General features: G+C 38.8%; 1 long non-coding RNA gene across 1 annotated transcript; it reads left to right on the top strand.

Moving 5' to 3' along the window:
• The first annotated feature begins 683 nt into the window (after nt 1-683).
• LOC106942238 (uncharacterized) lies at nt 684-2,143 on the top strand. Its single transcript, XR_001423582.1, has 2 exons — nt 684-932; nt 1,297-2,143. It is a non-coding gene; the product is annotated as an uncharacterized LOC106942238 (long non-coding RNA).
• The last annotated feature ends 3,892 nt before the right edge of the window (nt 2,144-6,035 follow it).

The following is a 6,035-nucleotide window of genomic DNA, read 5'->3' as shown; positions in this document are numbered from 1 at the left end:
ACTGCAACTCCTGTAGAGAAGTCTGTTAGGCTGTGGTGGGACTGTGATGTGCTTCACTGACAGACTTCTTTCATAAGTTCAAAATTATAATTTTCAAACATCTTCTAAGTCTGGATTTTCTGTGTCTGCCTTCTTCTGGTGCAGAATTACGACCCATGTCTCACATCCGTGACATAAACATCAAACTGCAGATGCTTTGAAAACTATCAAATATGTATCTGATTTGGTACCGTATACAAAAGTGGCTCAAGTCGGATTTTTGGGAGGTGAGAAGATTGGAATGGGGCCGTTCAGACTGACTGCCGTAAACGTCGCATATAGGTCAAATATGAGAAAACAAACAGAAAAAAGATGATTTGAGTTGTACGATTTGAGTTGACATCTATCTCAGTGTAGGCATAGTCTTCCACTATTTCATTTTCTTGCCCAAACCTTCTGCAGAAAACTGAATCTCTCATCAATAAGTCCTTGGCTTTTGTACAAGTCTAACTCCTCTTGTGAAGATTTCCTGATTGGGCCCAAAAGTTCTCACTGCAACATTAGAACTGCATTTACTAAATTTATGGACACGTTCCATACTTAAACAAGCACTTCAGTGTTGAGTTAAAATAATCTGATTCAGTGAAGTTTATTACTCTTAAACAGAAAGTAAAAACAAAAGGAGTAACCAAAAAACATCCTACAGTAAGTGAAACAGGACACATGGAGAAATAGCTAACTCTATGGCCCAGTTGTTGTTTTTCAGAACCATTGTTGCTTTTGACTAAGTCAAAGGCACAACATTTCTTCTCCATGCCTTTTAGTACACTAACAGAAAGCCATTTACTTGTTTCACAGAACTTCGATTCACAGAACTGAAAAGTGGAAATGCATGTGACGACTCCTGTGGCAACTAGTTCTTCTAGGAAGCAGCTAGAAGCACAGCACAAAAGGTATGTTGTAAAAAAAGAAAGGAAGAGACACACACACATGCACACACACGCGTACACACAAAAACAGAGAGTTGCCCCCAAGCTCAAAGAAAGAACGATGTAAAAATAGATGATTGGGAAACCAAGTGACCAATATGACTTGGCATATTGGTCACTTGCATTGTGAGGTTGATTAGTTGCACGTGACCAGATGTTCATGCTGTGAGCAAATTATCTAAAACTGTAAAAAATAAAAATAAAATTTTTTATCTGTATCTATGGCGATCTGTAGTCCTGGACATCACAGGAAAGTGACACTAATGACGACTTTATTGTTGGGAAGTTTACTGGTATTACTGGTGTTTTTTTCTCACTCCATTTACAGTGAGGAGGCCTTCTTCCATGGAACCAGGGTTAATAAAATCAGCACAAAGCCCGAGTTGATTCCCCACCCTAAAAGTTCCTGGAGAGTGGGTCTGAGCAGCAGCCATGTGGTCTGCCGAACTTCAAGCAAAATAAAGCGAAAAAACATCCAATTGTCTCCAGGGCAAAACTGCAGACATGATGAGCCAAATGTTTTCTTGGAATTACTGAAACTGAGGCGGTCGGCATTTAGACAAACAAATACAAGACTGCACCATAAAATATTAGGAAGACATTGAGGGCTTTGTGTGCCCCCTAACACTACCCCGACGTTGACGCTGCCCCTTACAAGAACTTTAGAAATGATGTGGTGCTCTGGCCCCCATAAGGCTAATAGACCAAACAAGGTCATTAATTATGCTTTGAAAGGTCCTCTTTTGGTAACAACACAAACTCAGACACACACATGCACATGACCGCTCACATGTTCAGAGGCTAAACAGCGTTTACTGTACAAACACTAGATTACAGCCAAACCTCTGGTACTACAAGCCGGGCAGGGATTGGTTTACCTGCTGGCTCATGCAGCCTGCTGTCACTGCTTTGTCTGAACAGCTCTTAAAGGGATTGCTCATTTTTTTGAGTGTTAATCTGCTGAAAGGTTATGAGCAGGTACTAATCTAGCTAAGGCAGGTGATGTAGTGACGGTCTTCACTTTGTATAAATACATAATCATTTCTCGCAGAGGTTGAAGCTCAGGGCTGCTCTGAGAATGGAAACAGAAAAGAGTTTATGCAACTACTGCATTGAAAACGGGTGGAAATTAATAATCGATTCTTGCTCAACAGTAATAAAGGCTTATTGTTTTGTACTCAAACCTGTATTTTCACTTGAGCCTGTTGGCTTATGTATAATATTCATTTACACTGTAAACTACATTTGTTACTGAGAATTTCTGTGTTCCCCCATTGTGGAAGGAGAGAGCATATTTCTCCAGTTTTAGCTTCTCCTGTTTGGCTCCCTGTTAAATCCAGAACACCATTTACATTTCCTTTCATATAAAGACATTAATTCTCAAGCCCCATCATATAGTAGAGATCTTATTCTTCCACAAATTCCCCAACTAAGTACTTTCCTCTCAGGCTGCAGGTTTACCAGTAGAGTTTCTAACAGTAGAATTGGAGGCAGATCCTTTCGTTATTAGCTCCAGCAGACATCCTGTATACTTTTAAGAGTAGGCTTAAAAGATTTACTTTTAGTAAAGTTTGTAGAGTGACTTATGTACTTATTAAGCTGCTATAGGTTTAGGCTACTGGAGGACAAACTGATTATCATTATCCAGTTTCCTACTTTCTCCTCCTATTCTACATTCATGTATTATCTGTAGTTGTTGCTGACATTAACTCTTTTTTTTAATTACATTTGCCATGTTTTCCTGTTAAAATGGAGGCTTACCCTTCTACCAATGACATGTGAGTCATGGCTGCAAATGCAACGACTTCAGTAAATCCACCGTCGCCACACGCTTATTCAGCAGGAGAGATTCAATGCAATCGACTGGGCTTGGCTAGAAAACTTTTCACCACTTGGAATAATTTACTGACTTGAACTACAATTTACATACATGTCCAAGTATTCTTTTTTAAGGGAAGAAATCAACACTTCCTTTAAAAAACACCAAACTAGCTGCTAGCTGACAAGAGCTACAAAAAAACTTTTGTCACAGAATGGAGTAAACAAGTAACTATTGGAAACTACAGTTAAAGTTGCTCTTAACAAAATTGTTACTTGTTGATAAAAACTCGTTGCACAATCAGTATCACTCTAGTGAGCGCACAGCCACCAGAATGTTCAGTCAGAACTGTTTCTCATTTTCTTTTCCATGGCAGCTAACGTTTCCACGTAACACTTTAAGTATCCAGAGGGCAAAGCTTAATTCCAATAATGGAGAATATTTATAATGGTAGTGATCCAGCCTGCACGTCATCCGGATAATCCTCTACATCCATAGACGGCATAAGCCTACAGAATGTGCAATTATTTACTTATATTTGCTTTAGACAGTGCTTTATTTTGAGTTAACATGCAATAAAACAACAATGTTAAATGTTTATGTAGTTTATGCATTCTGCATTATCTTTATGATGACCAGGACGACCTCTGTGTCTTCAGTCGGCCTACTCAAAGGCCTGTCTGACAGACAAAGTCAACTGAAGAGGATTTATGAGGACTATATAGGGTATGAATAAGGAACCAACATATTTTTCATTTTAATTTATTGAGCTTACATAATTCTGATTAAGCAACATGGGTTATTTTTTAAGTAAAATGTTTGTTTTTTGCATAACCTTGAGCTGACTGATAGATACTGATGATGTCTGACAGCTAATGTTTAAAAAGAATTGAAAACCGACCCATTAACTGTATAACTGTGTTTCTCAACACTGTCCACATTATTCTGAGGCTCCCAAACTCATTATACAAACCAAGAGAGAATAATACAGACTATTTTCTTCCATAATTACATGTGTTACCATTTCTATGTTAAAATGGTTAATAGCCTGTACTTGTGTAGCACTTTATCAAGTCCTGAGGACCCAAAGTGCTTCTCACTACATTCAGTCATTTATACACACATTAACATACTGATGATGGTAAGCTACATCGCAGCCACGGCGGCCCGCGGCGTTCTATATTTACATTTTAGTTTTTTATATCCACTCCAAAGTAAAAATAAAAATGCTCCTGCAAACAAAGCATGTTCCTCTGAAGAGTTCATTTCATCAGTTTTCTGTTTGCACTTTAGTGACAATGAAAAAGCATCAAAACAAAAGTGGAATCGTTGTTTCTTGATCGAGTGGTGTGTTTCTGTGGATGGCAGTAGGAGGGAGAGGAACTTGATTTTTGTCACAGGTTTTCAGTCTTGCGCTGCACTTTTAGGACATAGTGATGGTTTTTACCTTGATGTCTCAAAAATCTCTGTCCCAAAGGCACAAACTAGCTGTGCTTCCATTACTGATTTGTGCAAAACTTGGTCGATATTTCCCTAATGTTTAAAAAAACTGAATTTTGTAATTGCAGTGTTTTCATAAGAAACGCAATTCAAATTGCATGTGAATAAGTTTATTCACATGATAAGTCGTAAAAATAAACATGCTATAGAAAGGTTTTTTTCATATGGATGGCAAAACTATTAATTTGGCAAAATATCTCTGTGGAGCCTTTTCAAGTGATTCTCATACATATGTGTGTTTTCTTTTGGTGATCTAGTTTCTTCCCAGTATCAAAAACATGAACTTGAAACTACCTTATCTCTGACTGACTGCTGGAGATCGACTCAGTGAATGAATGAATGGATGATTCAGAAAAATACAATACAGAGACCAAGTGCTTCATATGTTCCCTGTTAGTTCAGCTGAACCTCTAACAACAGTACTAAATGTGTTGCTCATGGTTACGGCAGACAGACGGGCTATATTTTTGAATTAACTTTATAAAAAAATGAGTCGTGCTTCAGAAGTGAAAAGACAAAGTTAATTAGAAAAAAAAATGCATCCTCAGGAGGATACATCATTTCACACCTGATTGTTTCTTGCCTGATGTAAATTGTAGCTTTTACTCAACAATTATTCATGGCCTGGGTTAAGAAATCTCCATTCCTTCAGTCAATGAGCATATTCTGAATATAGGAGAGTTATCGCTCTTCTTTTGTCCAATGACATCATTCCCTTGCTTCACAACATTGTATCAGTATGCACCTGACTGTCTTAATAGAGCTAAGGCTCAGAGGAAATGAAAGTTTCCCCAGAACCTTTGATCTGTGGCACAATGTGCTACGTCCGTTCTTCAAAAAAAAAAGAAAAAAAAGACATATGTCATAACATAAAATGTATCTCCTCCCAAATTTACTATGCGAGCACCACAGGGTTAAATTAGAGTGATGATGCTGTTGCACCAGAAATCTGCACTACAGATACCATAATACACATAATACATTGTGCATTGTGGTATCCAATAAAGAAGCAGGGATACATTTTCTCCCTCTACTGTGTAGAAAATAGAAAATCAGAGTGGCTTCGGACCAAGCCCCCCTGAGAGCCACAGCCGGGTGACCCAGTTGGTCCTGACTGACGAAGGTCACCAGCTGACCAAAACGAGCTACGACTCCACCAGTGGAAAGACTCATTTGGGAATAAAACCTCTGCGTTCGTCCCAAACGTGGCGATGTGATCCTTCATGTCACAGGGCATGCGAGGACATCAGCCTGGACTCAAAACCTTTATTGTGAGCCGGGCCGCTGCGGAGCGGGCTGCAGGGGAAACACATGAAGCGATTACCCGCTTTGTTCACTTCCAGGACACACACGTTCTTTGTTGACTTAACTCTGTCTGGATCAAGAGGGGCACACACAGGTCAGTATACCCTGCTCTAGAGCTTCAATTCCAGATTCTACATATAGCATGCAGATAAGAGTGTTTTACTGAGAAATATTCTCAAGCCATTTCCAGGTTTCGAACCTTAAACTACTGCGTTAGCTTCAGCTTTTTTCAAATTTGCAATACTGAAGCTCCTCCATGTGGACAATAATTTGACCTTTGCCCTTTTCTGCTGTTTACAGCCTGGTGGTTTAATCAGCTGTGCACAGTAAACTTTAGCTCCCGATGTTTAAACTCTTGTCAACACTTGTCTAAATAAATCAATAAAAAAATAAATTGTGACTGCAGATGTTTTAAATAGTTTCTTCCAATACTTCAGAAGATG

The sequence above is a fragment of the Poecilia latipinna genome, unplaced genomic scaffold (assembly GCF_001443285.1).
Source record: "Poecilia latipinna isolate Pla-1442-1.1 unplaced genomic scaffold, P_latipinna-1.0 Scaffold4136, whole genome shotgun sequence".
Taxonomy (NCBI): Eukaryota; Metazoa; Chordata; class Actinopteri; order Cyprinodontiformes; family Poeciliidae; genus Poecilia; species Poecilia latipinna.
Note: the sequence above shows the minus strand (reverse complement) of the source record. Positions and strands in the feature narration are given on the sequence as shown.